We start from the raw sequence: 15,288 nt of genomic DNA on the forward strand, positions 1-15,288 counted from the left end.
GGAGTTTATCTCCCTTAGCCGGTAATTCTTGTAATGGGATTTGTTGGGAATTATTTTATCAAGATCTAGACTTACTACCATGTATGTTGTTTAACATCTTAAATATGAATTATCTAAAACAATGGAATTTAAACACATATAAAGTTAAGAAACCTTCCATTGATTGCAGTAGAATTAAATGTCTCTTTCCTCTCATATCATTAGCCCTTGTTCCTTTCTGTCGCAGAGTATTATCAAGATTTGAGCTCGATTCTCCTTCAGGTGTTGAATTCTTCACAGTCTTACACATTATGATTAAGTACTGGACTTCTTACGGGTGAGCATGTACTCTTTCACTATGTGGCTCGAAAATTTGAAGAGAAAAAGAGAGAGAGAAGGATTCGAAAATAGATATCTATTCTATATAAAGTGTGCCTATACAACAGAATTCTTAGTTTATGAGAAATTCATCGGTGACTTTTTATTTATATTAAAAATAAAATGGTTTATTAATAAAAATAAAATAGTTATGAAAAATTCATGGGTCACTTTTTATTTATATATAATAAAATAAATCCCATTAAATCTAAAAAAATACAATTGAGTTTTTCCTTTGTACATCTACAATTAGTTTTTCTAAATATACTTATGTTATTTAGTTGGATTTTATTCTAAATAAGAATTTACCACTATTTATATATTATATATATATTGCTAAAGAATTTTTCTATTTATTTTTTTGGCTCGATCAGATTATAATTGTTTGCCTCCAGATCTGAATCTGAATATATAAAATGTGGCTATATAAACGAATTCTTGGTTTATGAGAAATTATTGAGTGACTTTTTCTAAAAAATATTTTCTTTGTTTATATAAAATGTGGCTATGTAACAGAATTCTTGGCTTGATGTTATTATTTATTTTTCTGTCAAAATGTTAACAGAATATTCTAATATTTGACAGAATATTCTGATTAGAAAACGTTAATTATAATTGATTAATTTTAGCTAAATAATCCTACCAAAATTTAATCTAACAAATTTCTTGTAGGAAATTATTTTACCAGGATCTTAGATCTACTCACAAGTATGTTGTTTAACACCCTAAATATGAACTTTCTAAAACGATGAAATAAACATATATAAAGTTTAGGAAACCTTACATTAGGTGTAGCGGAATAATATGACTCCTTCCGTTCAGATATCTAGCCCTTGATTCCTTTATGTAGCAGAGCATTATCAATATCTGAACCTGGATCTCTTTTCTCTGAATCTTTGATGCTGAAACTCCTTTTGCTGAATGTTTTTCTTCACGATCTTCCTCACTATGATCGAGGTATCACTTGCTGTGTGTGGGCACTACTCTTACACTAAGAATTTCGAAATCTCAATGAGGAAGAGAGAGAGAGAGCGGGTTCGGCCAAAGATAGGGAGAGAGAAGGCTCAGTTTTTTCTGAATGAAAAAGTAGAAAATTTAAGTGTAAATTTCCTGAAACCTTCACTATCTATTTATAGCATTCCACTAGGATTAGGTTTGAATTATTTGGCATTAAAATAATGAAAATATCAGTTTAAATTTCCTACAAAAGTGGCTGGCCCTATACTAGTGGATTTGGGCCTCACTTTTTGCAATTTTGCAGTTTTACCTTTTCTGCATCTGATTTTCTCAAAAACGCTAATTTTCTAATTCAACCATTTAAATGTCAATTCTAACTATTTAATAACTATAAATAATTATTAAATAATATTGTCATTTATCATATTTATTAATTGAACCATACAAAGTATCATAATTAACAAATATGCCCCTAAAACTCTTTCTTTACAATTTCGCCCTTACTTAGTGAAAAATTCACAAATAGACATAGTCTAATTTGAGAATTATAATTGATAATCAAAACCAATTACATGAATCTTACAAGCAATATTATCTCAACTAGTGCGGGGACCATGGGTCTATATAACCGAGCTTTCAATAAGTAGATCAAGAATTTATTACTAAAATTCACTAACTTATTAATTCTTTGTTGAATCCACGGATAGAACTTAGAATTGCACCCTCAGTTATATAGAATGCTCTATATGTTCCACCATATAGACACATCATTAGTTATCCATTGTTATAATCCTAATTTGATCACTGATCCTCTATATGAATGATCTACACTGTAAAGGGATTAAATTACCGTTACACCCTACAATGTATTTTTTCCTTAAAACACTTGACCCCGTATAAATGATATTTCAGCTTATATGAAATGAATACTCCACCATTTATGTTCGTTTGGTCAAGCTCGAAGGAGATCATCCTTTGCTTACTATTCGCCAGATAGAAGCTATAGATTCCATGTTTATGATAGCGCTCCCACTCAATTGCACTACCGTGTTCCCAAAATGTACGTTTCACCCTGACCTAAAAGTAGGTTTAACTAACAAATCAAAGAACACGAATAGCCTCTCGAGATTGAGCCTAATCATATCAGGATTAAGATCATTTGATCTAGGATCAACTAGGCGATATTAACTTGAATAGATATTACGGGAAGTTTAATAAATCTAAGTCAATGTTCAATATCGGTCCCTTCCGATGCATACTCCATGCATCCAACCTGAGCTTTACTTTAACCAATGCTCTGGAAAGAACATAGCACTTCTCCAAATGCAAGTAAACTCTGTTGTAGATTATCATATCAGTAAAACGCTATGTCTGATAAATCTAGGAAATTTTATTCACATAGTCATGTTTACTTTCCAATGTGTTGACGGCACAATAAACAGGATCAAGTATGTGAAGAGGGTTTCAGATGAATTTATACATTATGTACATATAATCATGAAATAAATCATGTGAACTATGCAACATTAAATGTTATTTCTGATCTATATTAATAAGTAAATCTGATTATATTGAAACGAGTTTTATTTAGGGCATGAAACCCAACATTTCTCTCTCTAGAGCAAAAACCCTAACCTCCAACACAACCTTTACCAGTTTATAACCTTAGTTATAATTTCTTAAGCTATATTTTATAATTTTAATTTTCATTTTAAAATTTGAAAAATACTAATGAAGACAACATGCTACATGCTATTATACAAAAGTATTGCATTTATATATCCTACGATGTTTCAAAAATACTTTGGAAAGTTCATCTTGAATTAATTATTAATATGTAATAAAAGATATTAGTTATTATATCATTACTTTAAACAAAGGAAAGTTCTAGCAGTGCTTCTACTTTCTAATCATCTCTTGGTTTCGGGCAGAAAGTCATATTCATGTGTTATGTGTACGTTAAATTTTTGTTAATAGGACAGGGAAGAGAGTATAGTCTTACAGAACTTGAAATAGTGAACTTGAGTTGTCAGTATATACATAAACCTCAATTTTGACTTCTTTAACCAGCTCCCACACACAAGTTACTTACTCTGAATTTATAACCATTTACAATTTTTTAACACTCAAAAAGTTACCGAGTTTGTTTTCTATAGCTCTACTTATAAGGTAGAAAAATATTTTTAGATTGACTCTTCTATTTCGTTTATCAATTGAATTATTTTCAAGTTGACACATTAACTTAAAAATGACACAATAATGACCTACTACAAAGTATACACTTATATTCATTCTATTTATTGAGAATCAAAACTTCAATCTTCTTCACTAGATTAGCCAGACTCACACAATATTTGGACATAAACACAGAACACAATATTATAATTCAAACTCAGAAACACTTAGTCGAAACTTGAATGAATAATGCCACTCTTTTAAGTTTTAAGACTGTATATGACTAGGCAATTTTGGTTATTGTATTATCATTGCTGCTACATATTAGGTCATTTTTAAATTTTTTATGTGAAATTTTGTATTGTGAGCTTTTTAGAGTTTCTAATAGACTTCAATGAGTAATAGATTTATATAATTATACTTGGAATAAATTTTAATAATGTTGTTTGGTGGATTCCTATTTTGTTATTAGGTAACATAATATTATTATTCGTTAGGTCTGTCACAATTATTAAGTGAGAATGAATCAATTTAAAAACCTTTCACTATATTAAAAGGTGAGATTGATTTTAATATGAGCTTAATTATATTTTTTATTTTGTATATATATTGTTTTATTTGAAAACAGGTAAATAAATGACTACTCTATATACAACAATTAAGGACATCACTCTAACTACAGAAAGTTAGAAGAATAAAATGAGAGTGTTAGAAAAATTTGAAAAGCGGACAAATAAGAGTTCATCACTCAAATATCAAATACTTAATGTTAGCAGACAAAAAAATATACAATCAGTTAATTTACTGTTGAAATTGTTAATACTCTACTAATAAATGCTATATTTTTCGAATTTTACCTGTACACGCGTTGTAACAAATTATTATTTCATAAATATATATTTTTTTCCTTAAAAATGAACACAGGGTAATGATGTTGAACCTAATAACTAATAATATATATATATTTTTTTAATTTTTCATTGTATCACTTTTTAATAACATAGAAAAAAATTAGCATAAAATTTAGTACACGTGCCTCGCACGTAACTTTTTGCTAGTATATATATATATATATATATATATAGAGAGAGAGAGAGAGAGAGAGAGAGAGAGAGAGAGAGAGAGAGAGAGAGAGAGAGAGAGAGAGAGAGAGAGAAGGCTCTATTTGACAATTTGACTAAAATGCTTATGTTATGTTTATCATGTTTAGAGCCTATGACTATCTATTTATAGGAATCTTTTTAGATTTAGGTTTGAATTATATGGCATTAAAAAATTGAAAAATAAATGGCTAAATACGCCTTAATTGTCCGACCATAGGATGTGGGCCCCACTAATTACAATTTTGCCATTTTATTCAACAATTTATCTTTTCTTTCACAAATGCCATATTTTCCAATTTCAATCTTTAATTAAAATTGTTAACGCAGATTTACGTTAGCCAAATTTGAGCCTCACGATGATAATTCAACACAGAAAAAATAAAAGCTATCAAAAAATAATATATGAACACAAGGTTTCTACGTGATTTTGCAGTTAAAATTCTTCATAACCCACGAGTCAATCTTATTCAAATTTCTGAGTATTTTTTCAGGGCCTCTTTCCTAAAACATTTTCCTCTCTTTTTTGAGATTGTTTGCCACTATTTATAATTGCATAGTGGCAGTTAATTACAAAGTTGACCGAAATATGTGTTAAGCAAAAATCTCACATTTAAAATATTAAAAATAAATGCAAAACACAATTTCACCTATGCCAAATTTATAGCATAAGAGGTTATTAGTTTAAGTTCGACCCATCCAAGATTATAAGAATAACCTCTTAATTACAATCCTTTTATTTAAAGGAGATACCGTTTGATTCCAATTACAATGATATTAAATGATTAAAATAATTTGGGGAAAATTTGGAGTGAATTTTGAATTGCAGTTGAACTCAGTCAATTTAATTAACCGAGCTGCCTACATACCTTCTTTATGAAGGATGAAGCCACTTGTAGTTCAGAATGTTGTATTTTAGAATTTGAATAAAGAATTCCGGTATATGACCATTTTCAAGAATTCTATGCTCTTTTGAAAATTTAGAAAAAATTCCTAGGTGTATGACTTTTTATGAAATTTTGAGAGTTGTTTTTATACCATTTTTGCGGTATTGGCGACTGCACTTAGTCTTAGCAACTAAGTTGCCTACATATCCTTTTATAGGAATCAAGTCAAACGTAGTTCCAATTTTTTTTTTTTAACTTTTTTTATGAGGTGAAGACCTCTTTTTTTTTTTAATGCCATCTAATTTGCTATGGCTTTAAATTTTAGTGTATTTTTTAATTTTTTTTAGGAAAAATTACCCTTTTTAAGATTTTTATGAGGTTAAAGACCTCTTTGAAATTGGGTGAGGTGAATGACCTCTTTAATATTCCAAGATTAATTTTAATGAGCTCATTTGAAATTTTGTGCCATTTTGTATGGATTTGGAAATTTACCACTTTTTTATTGTGATAGATTTTTGTCTTGAAATTCTATTTATTATTATTATTATTAAATAATAAATAAATGAATTATTTGACTGATTTTTTTAGTTATTATTCCCGGAATTTAGAGAATATCATTTGATATTTGATAATGTTTAAAATAATATCTGAGATATTTTAATTTATCAGATAAACAAAATAATATCATTATTTTATAATCCAAATTGAGTTTCCTATTCAAATTTGAAAACGTTAAATGATGATATATAATATATGTGCTTGTTTAAAATGGTCACATCGTGAGTATATATACAGATTAATGCTTGTCATTAAATTTTCACCAGACTTCTTAACCCTTCATATAATACATACACATATATTTGTAGGAAGAGAGTTGAATTTAGTTGACCGAACCAATTCTTACGATAGGAGGATTTCGTCTATATACTTGAAGCACATATATCCATTATAAATTTCTTTGGCCATTATATCTCAAATATGTTAGACATTTATATATATAAACTGAAATGTATATGTTTAAGTATTAAGTGCGGAATTAATCAAACATATATACACTATGAATAAGGATCGAAATACCTCCAGCCATTGAATCTTGAGCTTCAAACCCACATAAGCTTTGATCTGCAAAGGAAATTGACTACCATGGGTAATCGGGCTTCCTCGCTCTCTCAACTCTCTTTAGATGGAATTTGCTGTTATGAACAGAATGAGTGAGGAGCTCGGGGACCGAGACCCTATATTTATAGGTGAGATACTCCATCAGTATCTGTGCCACATTAATTGTCAGAATATTTTGACAATTAATTCAGGAAATCAAATCAGGTAATGAATATAGAAATCTGACCATATATAGAATATTACATAATTGATTTTGTCCAAATTCAATGAATATAAAAAATTCATTTATCAGAAAATCAATTATTTATTTATTTCCTTAAATAGAAATTTATTTCTTTAAATAGAAATATATTTCCTTAAATAAAAATATTCTTATATTCTCCCACTTGGTCAGCATTTAAACTAAAACATTCAAACCCAAACGTTCCTCATTATATAATAAACATACGAATCATAGCGACATGTCCTCATTATAAGTCGAGTATTATCTTCCATGTATTACGATATATTTATTATATAACAATGTACTTTATGTGGCAATGTACTTAAGCGAATAAACCCTAACCCTTATGTTTATTCAGGTCCTCTTACGATAATTTTCTCAGATGAAATTAAGGTGCACATAAATATGAGAAAATATCGAAATTAGAGTTTCATTAAATAATTTTTGGTTGTACAAATAAAAAAACTGCATATGGGTTAACTGAATCCCATATTTACTTTATGATCCTTGAATTTGTGTTGCGGCATGCCTTTAGTCAAGGATCTATGCGATCACCCAATTCAGTTTGCGTGATTAATGACCACTTATCACGCCTTTTTATGGCTAAATACTTAATGTCGATATGCTAGCTTCGACCAGTACTCTTAGAGTTATTAGCCATAAATATTGTAGCTGAATTTATTGCAAAATTTTCTTAATGGCCTAATGAAACTGTAATTCTGAACTCTAGGCCTACTATGAAACTCTATAATACATCATACGAGATGTATCCTCAAAACAATAAATGAATCTGACTTCTATAGTGGAAATAACAATCAAGATTCTCTACAATATAACTTACTGGTAATCTTAAGGACGTAATAAAATATTGATTTACGTGAATCAATACAACCAGTGAAGTACATTAGAATCTAATTGGTTAACTATATTTCCAGATGGTCAATTCATCTTAACAAAATATGTATGAATATAATTTTTTTTAGTATCTTAAAGACACCTCATCACTTTGTATGAAGAATAAAGTGGTCTTAACTTTAGTTATTCTGATACTACTTAACGATCCTGAAACAAATGTAATGTAAAGTCTTATTCAGACTCTTAGGCATACATTAGGCTTCTAAAATAGAAGCAAATGAATGTTCTTAATTTATTCTCATTCCAAATCATGTTTCAGATGCTGGTTCGAGTTGAATTTATCACACTTAAAGATAAAAGTTATATCTGATGAATAATACATAATTTTATTTAATCAGAGATGCTGTGGCTACTCTCTAATTAATTAAAATTATATATATTATTTATATTCCTTATCTCAAAATAATAATTTAAGATATGAATGATTTCAACTTATATAGAAAACTTTTATCATCATTTGCAAGTAACATATTGTCGACGTATAAAACAAATATTACTCCCACTAACCTTCTGGTATATAATTATTTCCATAATTCTCTTTTCAAAACTAAAGGAAAAGATGATATAATACCAATTTGTGAGATGTTTGTTTTAATCTATAGGTAGACACTTTAAGCTTGCATATGTTCACCACTATTAGAGGAAAATCTTTATGGCAGTCTATATACCTTCTCCTCTAGTTCACTATTTGGAATTGATTAATGAATTAAAACAAGCAACAAATGCCAAGGTCTATAATAGAATCTTTTATAAAAACAATTGAGAATGTAAATCTCCTTTGTTATTGATTCTTAGTTCAAAATGAACTTCTTAGCAATGAATATTCTTTTATATCTTTATGTTTCTCAATGTTGCCTAATGAATATTATTGGTGAAAAAAACCTATGCTTAATTAATGTTCTCCACCCCATTAGGCAACTTTACTAAAGATAAACTTTATTGCTATTTAAGATATTCATTTCTTCATTCATGGCATATTGTACTACAACTTCAATTCTTTATCATTCTATAATTTAATTTGTGTCTCAAATTAATATTGTAGTTGAACTCTTATTGTACAAAATGTAATCACTAGAAAACATTGATCTTACTGTTCTAATAAGTCATCTTAAGGATGGACCAACAAACTCTTAAAAGAGCAAATGGTTCAATAACATGTTATTTTAGAAATTGTAAGCAATTACTAAATAACATAACTTATTAGAATTTTACCAATGACTTGTATATTATTAATGATTAGTTATGAATTCTCAATAACCATTAATCTTAAGGGATGTTGTGAATCATAATTAATCTAACACTTGAGGTGGAAGTTTGAGAAAATATGAATGATCTTTCTCGGAAACTAGGTTCCTAGATTGATCACTCCCACTGATCAAGTCAATTCTTAATTCCACAATTCTAGTGTTGTGAGATGGATAATAAAATATGTAACCCTTAAACCTTATAGCTTTTCAAATGAAATATGCTCATTTATGGTTTAGGGCCCAGATCTTTTCTTTGACAATTGTACTCTAACTATATATGGGTATTTATAAAATGTGTACATGTCATCAAGTCGGTTTTCAACCTTATCACAACTCAAAATATGTTTGAGAAACAACTTTGGTTAGAACACGATTCGATATGTACACCCCATTGTTGAGTATCAATAGACAAAGATTTAGAAAAGATTGGAGTTTGCTATGTAGGCTCCACCCCATGTCCAAAAAATGCTTAGTTTCTTAAATCATTAGCACACTATAATTTGGGTGTACCAAGCATATGTATCGGGCAATGAACCCATGCTTTTAAAGAAACTTTACAAATACACTGGGAGTTTATCCATACTCACGAATTTTGATGTAGTATTCTCCATTTTATATTTGATCTCACTATCTTAATATGCAAAATGCACCATTTCTCTACTTAAGATTTAAATGTCTTTGAAACATATAAATCCATACTTTTGTAGAAAAATTATTTATGTGAGTAATCGTTAAAAAAGAGATGCAAAATTTGAGTCCATGTCTTCAAAATTAATTGACTTGTATGATTTCTAATATGATAGAATTCTAGTATGCACCGATTTTGACTTGTTGGAATACATATTCTTAATGAAATTCACACAAGTTCTAAATAAAGTTAGTAAAATCAAGTGTAGTGAAGATCCCCACCATTTACTAACATTTATTCTATTTATGGAGATATGCTATATAATCTTCGATGCCAAAATGTAGAAGAATTCTTATTAATAGCACATTTCTTATTGCCAAATTGAACGTGCATATCTTTATGAGTGACATCATTTGTAGTAAAGACCTCTAAATGTGTCTAAATCAAGTTTCAATAGAATCTTGGAACATAAAGATCTTTGCCAATTTTAAAACAAAGCCACTACTATATTGCTTGTTCCTTAAACTTCTAAATGTGAGAAGTTATCTTGTCTGTGGATAAGATTTGCTCACAGTTACTGACTTTCTTAGGTTTATTTGTAAACCTTGCAAGAAATTATGAATGTGGAATAACAATCTAAAATAATCCACTATGTGTTAATAATCACATTAACTATATTAGAATGAATTCATACACAATAAATTAAAATTTATTGGTGATAATAAAGTGTGATTTATTTTTCTTAATTATACAGTAAAAACTGTATATTTTAGTTTAAATTATCAGAATAAATTTTTGGAAATTTATACTGGTATGGAAGAAATTTATGAATAGTGATGTAATAAAATTACATATATAGTTTTGAGGTTTAAATGAATCATGTTTTTACCAATGAATAAACATGCTTAAATATGAAATCTTATTAAACAAAAATTGCCTGTGGGCTAAATTTTTAATTTAATAAGATTAGATTTAGATGTAGATTATGATAGATTTACACAATTTATGAAAAACTTAAAGTTTAATATTTCTATCTTAATGAAAGGTATGAAACACTTAATTATTTATAAATGTTTAAAAATTTTATACTTTATGATAAAATTATTAAATTAAATCTACATAATTTCCTGTGGGATAAATTAAGAGAATTTAATTTAACATATTAATCATGTGAATATAATAAAATCCCTGTAGGGTAAGATTATTATGTTCACATAATTCATGTCCATTATGTGATCTTAATCCACTTAATATATATAATTTTATATAATTAAGGATGCTGTGGCTACTCCCTAATTATTTAAAATTATGTGGTTCACTAGACACCAAAGTATAAACTGAAGATTAAAATTTTACTAAATCTAAAATTGCCTGTGGGCTAAATTTTAAATTTAATAAAATTAGATGAACTTTATGATAGATTTAATTAAACAATTAGTTTTGAAAAATGAAGGTTTATTATCTATCTTTAATTAAATTTGTGATAACACTATTAAATTAAATCCCCATAACTCCCTGTGGGGTAAATTAAGAGAATTTAATTTAACATATTATCCTAATTAATTATACAAATATAATAAAATCCCTGTGGGGTAAAATTATTATACCTATATAATTAATTACAAGTTATGTCCATTAAGGTGAATTTTAATTAATATATAATTTTATACAAATAAGGATGCTGTGGCTACTCCCTAATTATATAAAATTATATTTTCACTTTGACATTAGGTATTGGGCTCTACCTAAAAGTAATTTCGTTATTAACATAGTAGACAATCACTGAGATTAATGCTCCTAGTGTGGTCGTCCGAAGATCATTAAAAACCGTTCTAGATATGAGCATTTGTCCCAAATTCATGTTTTCTTATGTCAAACCACAAAATTACTTACATTTTATTCATATTTTATTCATTTTAGGAAGTTTTATGAATATTTTATGAAGTTTTATGAAACTTAATGTGCTATATAAAATATTCAACCTATCTTAATGTTTGAATATTTCTAAATATATCTAGCGCTATAAAAGGAATTTATGTATAGCATTTAAATCATACAAATCTAAATTAATTGCATTAAACATAAATTTGCCAAATAAATACAAATTAATACAATTATTGTATGATAATAAATTAAATGCTTAATTCCATAATATATAATTAATTATGCATTTATGACCATATAATATCTTAAATATTTATACTAATAATTAATTTGTATAAATAAGGTAATTATACAAATTAGTACAATTAATTATATGGAATGAATTAAATGCAAAATTAAAGACTATACTTAATGGCAGATTTTTCAAATTTTATTAATTTAAACAATAAATTACATAAATTTGGTAATAAATAATTAAATGCACAATTATACAAATTGCACAATTATTACATGCCTAAATAAATCATGTAATTAATTACCATATTAAAACAAATTTCCATTTTCAGTTTATACTAAATAACATATTAATTCTAAATATATGTATTAAATTAAAAATGGAAATTAATGAATGTAATTTATTGACTAAATTAACAATAGGAGAATAATTTATATTTCCAAATAAATAAAAAATATATAAAAAAAAAAAATCGAAATTTTTTCCCTTTTTTTTTTTTTTTGAAAAATACACTGCCATAAACGACATGATAAAATTTCCTTAAACTTCCAAAAATCATGAAATCAATTCCAAATGAATCTAAATGCAAAAATTAAGACATTCATATAGATTTTATGCATCGAAAATACATAAAACAAAGACTTTAAAAATCACCAAAATTTTCTGAAAAATAATTTTGAGATTTCTTTGTTTTTTCAAAGTGGATTTTCATGCTTAGAACAATCTATATTAATATATGAATGTATTAATACATATACAATATATATAAATATATATACATATATATACAGAAAAATAAAAATACTGTATGTATATATATAAACATGAAATGTATATATGTATATATTTGTATATAGCATTTAGATATATAAATATATATATATATATACAACATATATACGTAATGAAGAAAATATATATATATGTATATGAATATATATATATATGAACTGAATGAATAAACAAGTATATATGTATGAAAATATATATGTATATATATAATTGAGATTCAATGAATATGAATATATAAATATATACACAAACGAAAATAAATATATATATCAACACTGAATTAAATATATATATATAAACACTGTATATACGAGTATATATATATATGAAACTCAAACTAAAATCAAGGCAGAGATAAAAACCGCTCTGATACCAACTGTTAGACATTTATATATATAAACTGAAATGTATATGTTTAAGTATTAAGTGCGGAATTAATCAAACATATATACACTATGAATAAGGATCGAAATACCTCCAGCCATTGAATCTTGAGCTTCAAACCCACATAAGCTTTGATCTGCAAAGGAAATTGACTACCATGGGTAATCGGGCTTCCTCGCTCTCTCAACTCTCTTTAGATGGAATTTGCTGTTATGAACAGAATGAGTGAGGAGCTCGGGGACCGAGACCCTATATTTATAGGTGAGATACTCCATCAAGATTCGTGCCACATTAATTGTCAGAATATTTTGACAATTAATTCAGGAAATCAAATCAGGTAATGAATATAGAAATCTGACCATATATAGAATATTACATAATTGATTTTGTCCAAATTCAATGAATATAAAAAATTCATTTATCAGAAAATCAATTATTTATTTATTTCCTTAAATAGAAATTTATTTCTTTAAATAGAAATATATTTCCTTAAATAAAAATATTCTTATAAAATATTCTTTTGCCAAATCATTTATACAAGGTACATATAAACTAAATATATATATATAATATCAGTACATATACCGAGACCCACATCAAACCCCTATTTTCATAACTTTAGTGCCATTATTAAATTTATACCAATATATATTCACAAAGATTAAAATTTGGCATATATATATTGTATACGATTTGTGTTTTTTTTTTTTTTTAAAGGAATAATTTATTCCTTGGGATCACTTTGCACATCATGAATTAATATTTTTTTCATAACAGATATATTGAGCCTTTGTCTTTTTTGCTTGGGCGATTTCGAATCAACGGGGTTAATCGCCAACCCTTTTTTTTACAGCAACTTGTGGCACCAGTGAGGTATGAATGTAATCAGTGTATTTATTATATTATTTTTTTAAAAAAAAAATAATTTTGATAATAAATCTGTGAATGAGGGCATTCATTTTTTTGTGGAATGAGGGCATTCCATAGATGAGGGCATCCAATTTTTTGTGGAATGAGGGCATTCCATGGATGAGGGCATCCATAAATTTAATGGAATGAGGGCATTCCATAAATTTAAATTTAGTGGAATTAGAGTATTCCATGGATGAAAGCATCCAATTTTTTGGTGGAATGAGGGTATTCCATGGATGAGGGCATCCTTTTTCATTTACAGAATGAGGGCATTCCATAAATGAGTAGAGAAAAGAACAAATACAAAGTAAAAGAGAGAGAGAGAGAGAGAGAGAGAGAGAGAGAGAGAGAGAGAGAGAGAGAGAATTCTTACCCTTGAAGACCTTGAATACTTGGAAGAACAACAATGACAGTGACTTTTTATCTCTTTCTCTCTGTTTTCTTTCTTCTTTTTTTTTTTTTTTTGCAAAATGCGATACTCTCCTCCCTTTCTCAAATTTTTTCCAAAGTATCGATCTCCTTTTTTGTTCTCAACTTCTCCTATTTGTAGACCCTATTTTTTCCATTAAAATTATTATTTTTTTATCCTATAACGTAAAGGATGAGTACAAATAGGGGAGTGGGAGTTGAGATCCTATTTTCTCTCTATTTGACTGATATTTTTTTTTATTATTATTATTATTTTAAAACCAATAATGAAATAATAATACATTTATTTATTCCTTTTTTTTATCGTTCAACAGATGCCCCCTCAAACAAGTGCGTGTCATTTATGTACACACATCTTGCTTGAGAATTTTGTATTTTATTTTGTCTAACCTACTTTTTTTTGTGCAGTATGTCTAATTTTAGGGGACTTGGCTCTCAACGAGCTCCGAACAATTTAGGAAGAGAAATAGAGATTTGACCATCTTATCGGCGCTCAATTTCATTGAATGAAGTAAAAGCATCCAATGATCATCAAGATCCTGTTTCTTTGTGTAAGATTGAAGATGTAATCTCGGGTGACTTACAATATCATTCTTCACTCGATGATAATGTTGTCCAGCACACTCGAGGCTTTGGTCCCAATTTCCAAGCTAAAGTTCTTGGGGATGTTGACAATAAACAGGATGCTGATATGGATTACCAAGTCACTGTGGACTTTTATCCAAGCCTTCATCGTGTTTTAGCAAAGAAAAAGGCCAATAACAATTTTTTCTTTCATGGACATGCTGTATTTGCGACATATCTTATCGAATGGACAGACCTTATTTTGCGCACAAATCGAGATACTTTGAATTAGGCTGAAATTTATGGCGTTGTTTATGTTGGGTTTTATGCCCTAAATAAAACTCCATTTCAATGTAACCTATTTTATTCAACATCAATAAAGAAACAGAAGTATTTTTCATTCATTTGTGTATGTTTTGGTTCACCTTATCAATTGCTTGTCTATTTGATTTATAAATTCATCTGAAACCCTTTTCACAT

This window comes from Cannabis sativa, chromosome 5, assembly GCF_029168945.1.
Source record: "Cannabis sativa cultivar Pink pepper isolate KNU-18-1 chromosome 5, ASM2916894v1, whole genome shotgun sequence".
Lineage (NCBI taxonomy): Eukaryota > Viridiplantae > Streptophyta > Magnoliopsida > Rosales > Cannabaceae > Cannabis > Cannabis sativa.